Source organism: Entelurus aequoreus, linkage group LG08 (genome assembly GCF_033978785.1).
Source record: "Entelurus aequoreus isolate RoL-2023_Sb linkage group LG08, RoL_Eaeq_v1.1, whole genome shotgun sequence".
NCBI lineage: Eukaryota > Metazoa > Chordata > Actinopteri > Syngnathiformes > Syngnathidae > Entelurus > Entelurus aequoreus.
The window spans coordinates 44,091,705-44,103,868 of NC_084738.1; the positions used below are offsets into that span (position 1 = coordinate 44,091,705).

Sequence of the window (12,164 nt, forward strand, 5' to 3'; positions counted from 1 at the left end):
AAGCATGGTGTGATAGTTTAATAACTTATAAACGCATGCTTACCTCAGCTAAAGCTAAATATTACTCAAATCTCATCCACCTCAACAAAAATGATCCTAAATTTCTGTTTAGTACAGTAGCATCGCTAACCCAACAAGGGACTTCTCCCAGTAGCTCCACCCACTCAGCAGATGACTTTATGAATTTCTTTAATAAGAAAATTGAAGTCATTAGAAAAGAGATTAAAGACAATGCATCTCAGCTACAACTGGGTTCTATTAACACAGATACGACTGTATATACGACGGATACCGCCCTCCAAAATAGTTTCTCTCTCTTTGATGAAATATCATTGGAGGAATTGTCAAAATGTGTGAATGGGACAAAACAAACAACATGTTTACTTGACCCAATTCCTGGGAAACTTATCAAGGAGCTTTTTGTATTACTAGGTCCATCAGTGTTAAATATTATAAACTTATCACTTTCCTCTGGCACTGTTCCCCTAGCATTCAAAAAAGCGGTTATTCATCCTCTACTCAAAAGACCTAACCTCGATCCTGATCTCCTGGTAAACTACCGGCCGGTGTCCCACCTTCCGTTTATCTCAAAAATCCTCGAAAAAATTGTAGCACAGCAGCTAAATGAACACTTAGCGTCTAACAATCTCTGTGAACCTTTTCAGTCCGGTTTCAGGGCAAATCACTCTACGGAGACAGCCCTCGCAAAAATGACTAATGATCTATTGCTAACGATGGATTCTGATGCTTCATCTATGTTGCTGCTTCTTGATCTTAGCGCCGCTTTCGATACTGTTGATCATAATATTTTATTAGAGCGTATCAAAACGCGTATTGGGATGACAGACTTAGCCTTGTCTTGGTTTAACTCTTATCTTACTGACAGGATGCAGTGTGTCTCCCATAACAATGTGACCTCGGACTATGTTAAGGTAACGTGCGGAGTTCCCCAGGGTTCGGCTCTTGGCCCTGCACTCTTTAGTATTTACATGCTGCCGCTAGGTGACATCATACGCAAATACGGTGTTAGCTTTCACTGTTATGCTGATGACACTCAACTCTACATGCCCCTAAAGCTGACCAACACGCCGGATTGTAGTCAGCTGGAGGCGTGTCTTAAAGAAATTAAACAATGGATGTCCGCTAACTTTTTTCAACTCAACGCTAAGAAAACGGAAATGCTGATTATCGGTCCTGCTCAACACCGACATCTATTTAATAATACCACCTTAACATTTGACAACCAAACAATTAAACAAGGTGACTCTGTAAAGAATCTGGGTATTATCTTCGACCCAACTCTCTCGTTTGAGTCGCACATTAAGAGTGTTACTAAAACGGCCTTCTTTCATCTCCGTAATATCGCTAAAATTCGTCCCATTTTGTCCACAAGCGATGCTGAGATCATTATCCATGCGTTCGTTACATCTCGTCTCGATTACTGTAACGTTTTATTTTCGGGCCTCCCTATGTCTAGCATTAAAAGATTACAGATGGTACAAAATGCGGCTGCTAGACTTTTGACAAAAACAAGAAAGTTTGATCATATTACGCCTATACTGGCTCACTTGCACTGGCTTCCTGTGCACCTAAGATGCGACTTTAAGGTTTTACTACTTACGTATAAAATACTACACGGTCAAGCTCCTGCCTATCTTGCCGATTGTATTGTACCATATGTCCCGGCAAGAAATCTGCGTTCAAAGAACTCCGGCTTATTAGTGATTCCCAAAGCCCAAAAAAAGTCTGCGGGCTATAGAGCGTTTTCTATCCGGGCTCCAATACTATGGAATGCCCTCCCGGTAAAAGTTAGAGATGCTACCTCAGTAGAAGCATTTAAGTCTCATCTTAAAACTCATTTGTATACTCTAGCCTTTAAATAGACTCCCTTTTTAGACCAGTTGATCTGCCGTTTCTTTTCTTTTCTTTTCTACTCTGCTCCCAACCCGGGGTGGACCGCTAGCCTGTTCATCGGATGGGGACATCTCTACGCTGCTGACTCGTCTCCATTCGGGATGGTTCCTGCTGGCCCCATTATGGACTGGACTTTCGCTGATGTGTTGGACTTTCACAATATTATGTCAGACCCACTCGACATCCATTGCTTTCGGTCTCGCCTAGAGGGGGGGGGGGGGGGGGGGGGGGGGGGGGGTTACCCACATATGCGGTCCTCTCCAAGGTTTCTCATAGTCATTCACATTGACGTCCCACTGGGGTGAGTTTTCCTTGCCCGTATGTGGGCTCTGTACCGAGGATGTCGTTGTGGCTTGTACAGCCCTTTGAGACACTTGTGATTTAGGGCTATATAAATAAACATTGATTGATTGATTGATATAGCAATACGGTCTCACTGCACAGCAGGCCAGCAGTTAGCCGAGTCATTGCGCAATCCATGGCGAGGCTCAACTGGCTGGTGACTCACCGCAAGTCTCTTCTCAGTATTTGAACGGCAAATGTGAAAATTCAGCGATTTTGAATAAAAATAATCTAAAACTGGTGAAGTTAAATGGAAAATAACTTTATAGTATAATCACTGGATACATATAACAATTTAATTATTTTTTTTTTTTTTTACATTTTTTTTCTTTCCACGATGGCACGTGAGGCCCCGCCTCACCTGCCTCCCCTGACTGCACGTCACTGGTATGTTATGCCATTGTTTACAAATTTGGTAAATAAATAACCAAAAAATTTATATTTTGTTGTTTTCTTACTGTACCGAAAATGAACCGAACCGTGACCTCTAAACCGAGGTACGTACATAACCGAAATTTTGGTGTACCGTTACACCCCTAATATTTACATATTTTGATCATTTTTAAGCATACGTAGCGCATTAAATTAAAAAATGCTTCACAAGGTTAGTTTTTTTTAACTAAATCACTGATTACTGCTCACTGCAGACGTTAAGAGAGCCAACAAACATAATAAAACATCAATTACTGTACAAGGTCTCCTGTCATTAGGATGTCAACTGCTATATGCTTCCTTCACCTACCAGGGAGTGATCAAGGGTGATGGGTCAAATGCAGAGAATAATTTCGCCACACCTAGTGTGTGTGTGACAATCATATGTACTTTAACTTTAACTTAATATTCCCATTGAGATGAAGAATGACTCATAACCCTTGCGAAGAAAAGGGGATGGAAACATCTTTTCGTGTCGTTCTCGCAATTTGCAGGTTTAAAATGGCTGTTAAAGTGTACCAACTTGTCAGAATACATCTTAATCCTTCTACTATTCACGTAAAAGGCATTGTTTATTTATCTAGAACAGGGGTTGCCAACCCGTCGATCGAGATCAACCAGTCGGTCTTTGGGACCCTAACGGTCGATCAAGAAAATATTAGAAAAATTAATGTCTTAATATGACATCAGTGACACCCCCGCCCGAAGAATGACCAACAGCCCCGCAAACATACAAGCATTTTAACACCTTAACACGCCTGCACGCCTCTGCCTTTTTTTCTTCAGCCTACCATCCCGCGGCTCTCACACCTTAGCCACACCCGCCAAATGGCCGACCTCTACACCTGTTCGTCTCGCAAACATGCATTGCATGACGTGCTCATAAATAATTGAGCTGTAACAATGCATTAAGGCTGACTGTAGCAACCCTTTCGGACATTCTGTAGCATTCAACATCAAACAACTCCTCCCTCAACCACGAGTCCATGACCATCATCGCACGCCTGCGACGGGAAGCTAACAAGCCTAATTCTAGAGTCCATGAACATTGCTCCAAAGTATAGATTTTGTGTTGATATTTGTGAATACATACAAATCTAAACATTGACTTTGGTTTTGCGGCAACAGTTGTGGAACAAAAGACTGCACACTGCAAAATGTTTAAAAAAAGCAGCAGCACAAAAAACAGCTGAGTGCGGGAAATACAACTACACTACAAGGCGAACAAGACCGCTAAAAAGCAGCGTATTGTGGTGGAGTAATTTACTCAATGTATGTATGATGATCAGTGTTCTGATATAACGTAGCACACTACTGCTGATGTGGTTGTATGTAAACATGTCAGCGTCAAAAGCACAGCAAGTTCAGTGCAGGAAATATCCTTATACTAATGAAAGCAACAACCAGAACTGAACACGAAAATTAACTTGGTATCAAATAGAAAGCGGCAACATCAAACACACCATACAACACACACACACACATACACACTACTACTATCTACGAGGGAACAAATCAATGGTTGAAGCGAAAACATTCAGCTTGCAATCCAAACAATACCCCCTTTGTGGATCCGAAGTAATGACAGCCATTCAATCTCTTTATTAACCAGAAGTAACACAATCCATTGAAAACATTTAACAGAGCTGCTGGAACTGCCGACAAGCCAATGCTAAATTAACACAGACAAGTGAGCTGCTCCACTCTCTGGGCGCTGACGTCACTATGCTACCGGCACTGCCTTTTAAAAGGCACACTCACGCACACTCTACCCAAATATGATACAACAAGCCAGATAGACAGAAGGAGAGACTAGAAAGAGTGAGAAGAGCCTGTAGTGTAATGTCTGCAGCTAAGAGCAACTGCGTGAGAACGTATACTCGAATATCACGATATAGTCATTTTCTATATCGCACAGACAAACCCCTGATATATCGAGTATATCGATATATCGACTATATCGATATATCAGCCAGCCCTACCGTAGACTTAAAATAATTGTTTTATTTGATGGTCTTCCTGCCCTCTAAAGGTTGACGACACCAAAGGTCAAATAGCCTTGTCCCTAAAATTAAGAAATTCCAGGCCTGCCAATAGGTTAGAAAAGTTGTTTTTGCATAATAGGTCCCCTTTAATGCAGGGAAGGCCAAAGTGCAGCTTGTTTTTATTGGCCCTCGGCACATTCATTCTCACGGGTTTATGCTGCTGATTCCAATTATCCATGAGTGAGATCGGCCAATACCAATACCGATCACATGTATTTACTGTACATTTTTTCAATTTATTTATGGGGAGTTCTATGACAGATTTACAATATCAACAATATATGTTAGGGGTGCAACGATTCATCGACATTGTCGACAATAAAATTTGTCGCCAACAAATTAATTTGTCGACAATGGTGGGTGACGTGTTCACTTGTGTCTTTCTTGACGGAAGACAGTAAGCGCCTCCACTCGCAACAACATCGCAGGTAAAAACATGAAAAGTGTGGGACCATTTCACCCTAATTTGTTAAAGACATGAACACCTTGCTTATTTGGCAAAGTGGACTTTGTTTTTTATGACAGTACATCTGTGATTTGGGAGCATTTAAAGAGTAGGCATGATGTCGGACATCTGGAGGATGAATGCTGAACTCGCTGAGCTAGTTAACAAGTGTGAGACAAAGTTGTGTGACAAATAGATTTAACTATAATTTTAGCCAAAGTCTGGCAGCTAAAACTTTGTCGATATAAAGTCAAGTACTTATTTTATATTTCAAGGACTTCAGGCGTCAAGTAGCGTCGACACAATAACAAACACCAATCACACACAGACACACACACACACGAATGTTAGGCACCACGGCACTGATATAATGAATGAATAAATATACAATCTGCTAGATAGCTAAAATGTTCAGAATTAAATGAGTCTATTAGATTGCTAAAACAATCCAGGAGTTAATAATATACACCTGTGCAACTTTTTATTATTTTCAAAATGCTTGTTTCTTTCTGAGGAAGTTAGACAGCTTTGGTGTTTGAAATTTGTTTTTATTGCTGCTAACTTTATTGTACTTTGTTTTCATAAAAAACATACCCTGTTTTAGTCAGCCCTAAATTGAAAAAAGCTTAATATTTATTTTTGTATTATGTATTAAATTAGCTGGAGAGTGTTGACACAGATCACATATTACTGATATTCGGTCAAACATCTTAGCTAGTCAGACCTTAATATAATAAGTACAATGTATTAGCTTGCATTGGATGAGGCAGTGTCTTGCACAGATAGAAGACTTATGAACTCTACATAAATCTCTGACCAGCTCTCCTCAGATAGGGTCACTCCTAAGTCAACCCCCACCCAAAGTGACTTAATTGAATTCAGACAAACACTTATTTGGAACACAGGTGAACAGGCTAATTGGGAACAGGTGGGTACCATGATTGGGTATAAAAGCAGCTTCCATTAAATGCGCAGTCATTCACAAACAAGGATAGGGCGAGGGTCAACACTTTGTGAACAAATGCGCGAGCAAATTGTTTAAGAACAACATTTCTCAACCAGCTACTGCAAGGAATTTAGGGATTTCACCATCGGTCCATAATATCATCAAAAGGTTCAGAGAATCTTGAGAAATCACTGCACGTAAGCAGCAAGGCAGAAAACCAACATTGAATGCCTGTGGCCTATGATCCCCCAGGCGGTACTGCATCAAAAACCAACATCAGTGTGTAAAGGATATCACCACATGGGCTCAGGAACACTTCAGAAAACCACTGTCAGTAACTACAGTTTGTCGCTACATCTGTAAGTGCAAGTTAAAACTCTCCTATGCAAAGCCAAAGCCATTTATCAACAACATCCAGAAATGCCGCCGGCGTCTCTGGGCCCGAGCTCATCTAAGATGGACTGATGCAAAATGGAAAAGTGTTCTGTGGTCTGACGTGTCCACATTTCAAATTGTTTTTGGAAACTGTGGATGTCGTGTCCTCCGGAACAAAAAGGAAAAGAACCATCCGGATTGTTATAGGCGCAAAGTTTAAAAACCAGCATCTGTGATGGTATGGGGGTGTACTGTATTAGTGAAGGCACCATTGTGAAGGCACCATTAATGCTGAAAGGTACATACAGGTTTTGGAGCAACATATGTTGCCATCCAGGCAAGGCTATTATGGACGCCCCTGCTTATTTCAGCAAGACAATACCAAGCCACGTGTTACAACAGCGTTGCTTCATAGTAAAAGAGTGCAGGTACTAGACTGACCTGCCTGTAGTCCACACCTGTCTCTCATTGAAAATGTGTGGCACAATATGAAGCCTAAAATACCACACTGGAGACTCCGGACTGTTGAACAACTTATGGGAAATAATTCCAGCTAAAAAGCTTCAAAAATTGGTCTCCTCAGTTCCCAAACATTTACTGAGTGTTGTTAAAAGGAAAGGCCATGTAACAAAGTGGTAAAAATGCCTCTGTGACATCTTTTTTGCAATGTGTTGCTGCCATTAAATTCTAAGTTAATGACTATTTGCAAAAAAAATTAAGTTTCTCAGTTCGAACATTAAATATCTCGTCTCTGAAGTCTATTCAATTGAATATAAATTGAAAAGGATTTGCAAATCATTGTATTCTGTTTTCATTTACGAATTACACAACGTGCCAACTTCACTGGTTTTTGGGTTTGTAGATGAGAGTAATGTATTATCAACTAGAAAGTAATCAATGAAGGTGAAAGTATGCTGAACGTTAGAGACGAAAGAATATTGCCTTGTAGAGGATTAAAAAAACAAACGCCAGAGCTCTGAAACACAGTATTCTTCCATAAAAGACTGGATTACCTTAGATGACCTTGATGGTGTGCAAGTTTTGGGTGATGAGCAATCAAGCTGGAGGTTGGGCCAACTGTTAAAGTCTTCTCCTAATATTAATTAGTAAATTGAGAAGTCAGGGAAATTTAGAAAAAGACGTTTGAAAAGGGTGTCATCGTCATAGTTGGGAGCATAAACATTTACGAGGGCTACTGGGATGTTGGATAACTGGCCCTTGACAATAACATACCTCTCTATTGGGATCAGAAAGACTATTTGTCAGAAAAATTGTATTTAAATTAACAAAAAACTTTCCATTGTGAGTTTCCATTGAACAGACAAGAAGCTGTCTTTGTGGCACCAAGCCAAACGCTTGGAAGATTCCGCTGTGTACGATGGAATCAGACGGGAGGGGTCATCCATTGTCCTCCAAAAACCTGCCAAAGCTGAATCTACGACAAGCCCAAGCCCGAGGGATCTTCTTCTTTTGTCTTCTATTGTGACCGAAAACAAGGACTGTTTACATACTACCCAATCCTGTTGAGAAATGTGTTGTTGCGTAAACATTGAACATCTAAATAAAAGAGAGGACGAAAAGCTTCTTCGTCAGAGCGTGGTGCAAGACTGTACAGAGAAGTACAGTGGCCATGTCTCTCCTCGATTGAGTCCAAATTGAATTCTGTCTCTGTTTGATTCCTTGTCTTTTGTCTTGTTTAATAGATGTCATCAGTGTTTGAACCTGACACTATTCAAGTGTACAAAAGGAACAGATTTATGAATGTAGCCTCTTCTTCACAGCCGTAAAGGCAGATCTCCTCAGCGCCACAGCCGGGGTGTATTCGGGGAACATTTAAATCCTCTTGCCCACACAGGATAGCGGAGAAGCCTCAGCCGCCCTTCATAGAATCTGGTTCTGGACTTGAAATAAATGTACTCGTACAACGAGCGTCCGAGGCGGTTCGCCATTCTTAGGCCTGGAGCGGAAGATCCGGTGCGCGCGGTACAACACAATCCTGTTTCCAAGCTGCAGGACCTCCTGCAAAAACTGAGCGGAGAACTCAGTCAAACGGGGGCCCTCACAGCCCTCAAGGAGGCCCACCACTTGGATATTATTCTACCTTGAGTGGCCCTTCAGATCCTCGCATTTTTGGGGAGGAGATCCACGGTGGCAGTTAGCTTGTTGACACTAGTGCGGAGATCAGTTAGCTCATTAGCATTAGCCGTGAGCTCCAGGCTAACGATTTCCCCGCTATGGGACAAGAGAATGCTCTCGAATGACTCCATAACAGCCGCTATCTCTCCTCTGACAACGGATTTAAGATTGTCGAGGATGTCTGCTCGCATTTCGTCCATCTTTTGACTTATGCTCTTAAAAAGGGCTGAGTCAACAACCGACTCTTCCATGCTATCTGGGTCCAGAGACGCACAAGGCTTGGAGCAGCCTGGCTTGTCGGATTTCCCTTGGCCGGACATCGCGGAATTCGCAGGGGCAATTTACAAAAAGGAAGCTCTACACGGCAGGTTGGTAAAAAAAAATGGTAGAGTTGACGGCTAAAGTTAACAAAAGTGCCAATAAAACATAAAAAGGTCACATTTCCATGTAACTCCTGCTAAGCACGTCCTGCACTGTTCATGCCCAATCGGAAGTCTTCCAGTTTACATTTTTTTCAGTGGTTCTCAAATCCTTAGATTTTTCAGTATGTGACCCTCGGTGGAAAAACTCCCACCCCACCCCCCCCCCCCCCCCCCCCCCCCCCCCCCATGTGGGTTTTGTGACTTAGGGGGAGACAGAGTGTGTGTTCGTGCAAACGTCCGGTTATGTGCGAGCCCCCAAGGAGTGACGGGGTCATTAGCGACAATGATGTAATTTCCTGCCATTGTAAAGCAGACTGCAGTGTACACTGCACATACATTTAATCTACACAAGTACTGAAATAGTGACCTCAACAAAAATACATACAATTGCGACAGAGGAAGAAGAGAGCAAAGAGGAAGAAGACATTCCCAGAGGACGCGGCATGTTTACTATAGTCATTAAGTGTGCAAAAGGGTGTGGCCTTTACTTCCTGCATGTACTGTATTTCAAAAGAAAAGCAGAGGGTGTGCGTCGCGACAGCATTTTATCTTTCCACTAGAGATGTCCGATAATGGCTTTTTTGCCGATATCCGATATTCCGATATTGTCCAACTCTTAATTACCAATTACCGATACCAACCGATACAGATATATACAGTCGTGGAATTAACACATTATTATGCCTAATTTTGTTGTGATGCTCTGCTGGATGCATTAAACAATGTAACAAGGTTTTCCAAAATAAATCAAGTCAAGTTATGGAAAAAAATGCCAACATGGCACTGCCATATTTATTATTGAAGACACAAAGTGCATTATTTTTTTTAACATGCCTCAAAACAGCAGCTTGGAATTTGGGACATGCTCTCCCTGAGAGCATGAGGAGGTTGAGGTGGGCGGGGCTTTTTGGGTGTAGCGGGGGTGTATATTGTAGCGTCCCGGAAGAGTTAGTGCTGCAAGGGATTCTGGGTATTTGTTCTGTTGTGTTTATGTTGTGTTACGTGCGGATGTTCTCCCGAAATGTGTTTGTCATTCTTGTTTGGTGTGGGTTCACAGTGTGGCGCATATTTGTAACAGTGGTAAAGTTGTTTATACCTCCACCCTCAGTGTGACCTGTATGGCTGTTGACCATATATGATTTGCATTCACTTGTGTGTGTGAAAAGCCGTAGATATTATGTGACTGGGCCGGCACGCAAAGGCAGTGCCTTTAAGGTTTATTGGCGCGCTGTACTTCTCCCTACATCCGTGTACACAGCGGCGTTTTAAAAAGTCATGAATGTTACTTTTTGAAACGGATACCGATAATTTCCGATATTACATTTTAAAGCCTTTATCGGCCGATAATATCGTCAGTCCGATATTATCGGACATCTCTACTTTCCACAATTATTAGCACATGCAACACACAAAATTGAATCCTCTTCCTGGCCCATCAGCAAAAAAACTGCAGATTACACCTGTTCGACCTCGTGGGTCACTGTCCCACTTGACCCTGATACAAACTATATGGTCCCAATCAGCTCGTCCGGTGATTTTCAAACTGTGATACATGTACCACTAGTGGTATGTAGGGTTGGGTATCGTTTGAATTCGAACGATTCCGATTCCGATTCTTTGTTTCGCTTCCGATTCCTGTCGATTCTCGGTTCCGATTCTTTTAAGAGGCAGGGTCAAAAAAAAGTTTAGGATATTTTAAATGAGCTAGCTAACCTACAGTCTTTCTGAATGAAATAGTCTGACAATCTCCATCACTTTTAATTCTATTAACTTTTTATGAACTTTACTGTAAATTCCTCACAGGGCTGTTTTCAACTAGAATATAAATATCAAATCTATGAACTTGAATATAAATATTATAAATTATGAATACAGTTTCCCAGGGGTACACTTTCCTCAAGAGAGCTTTATTTTCGAAAACCTCATGAAAACACATTTACACATAAGTGTATAATGCTGCAGGAAACCTCATGAAAACACATTTACACATAAGTGTATGATGCTGCAGGAAACCTCATGAAAACACATTTACACACACAAGTGTATGATGCTGCAGGTACTTAAAAATGTTACCGTGCTCCCACTGATGGGCTAACCTGGTGCAGAAAAGCAAATAAACAATAAGAAACAACTTGCAAAACCCAGTCCAGATTATCAGCAGGTACAGTATAAAATCAGAGACAGTTCTTGTTTAGGAAAATGACCATATCCGCCTTCTCAGGCAGGATGCGTGAGCGTTCTGGACAGATAGTGTCTCCTGCTGTGGAAAATAGACGTTCGCTGGGTGTGGAAGAAGCTTGAACGCATAAATAGGAGGAAGCGCGATCTGACAGCAAAGGATAAGTCTTTTGTTGGTTCCACCGGACCATCACCATGCAGCAGGGTCGTCAGACATAAGTATCGGTGGAACGTCCTGGTACATCTGCAGCTCTCTCTCCACTTGTTTCTTGATGGATATGGAGCTCTGTTATTTCGCGGTTATTTCATTTTTTTTTGTAAAGTGAAGCCACACTTTCGACCGCCGACGCCCGCTATCCATCCTTGAGCTTGACTGACTCGCTCGGCTATGCTAACACTTCCGGCGGTGGGCGCTTCTTCGTTGGTGCTCAGCGGCTTCTTCTTCCGGTTCGGCGGACATATTTTTTTCCGGTCGGCGGACTGGGTATCGAAAATAGGAATCGAAATTTAAACTTTTGAACGATTCCGGGAGAATCGGAAAGTTAGTCCCGGTTCCAATCGATACTCGATACCCAACCCTAGTGGTATGTGGGCTCTATCTAGTGGTACGCCAAAGAATCACTTGATCAAATTACAGTCTTTTATTTTCCTATATTCAAACACAGTGTTACCGTTCAAACTGTGTAAACATATTTAATATAACTGTTAAATAAAACCTCTGCCTTGTTTTAATTAAAACTTAGGCATCCTATACTATTTTATTTTAATGTTGGTCATTATAGTGGTATTTGGAGAGACAAGATTTTTCTGAGGTGGTACTTGGTGAAAAAAGTTTGAGAACCACTGAGCTAGTCCACCCGCAGCAAAATTAAGCTGAATGTTCTCCAATTAACGTACCTATTCAATAAACGGATGAGACTCCTGTAGTT

General features: G+C 41.7%; 1 protein-coding gene across 1 annotated transcript in view; it reads right to left on the reverse strand.

Moving 5' to 3' along the window:
• ptk2aa (protein tyrosine kinase 2aa) overlaps window positions 1-12,164 on the reverse strand; it is a 109,433-nt gene that overhangs the window by 92,840 nt on the left and 4,429 nt on the right. The window lies entirely within an intron of this gene.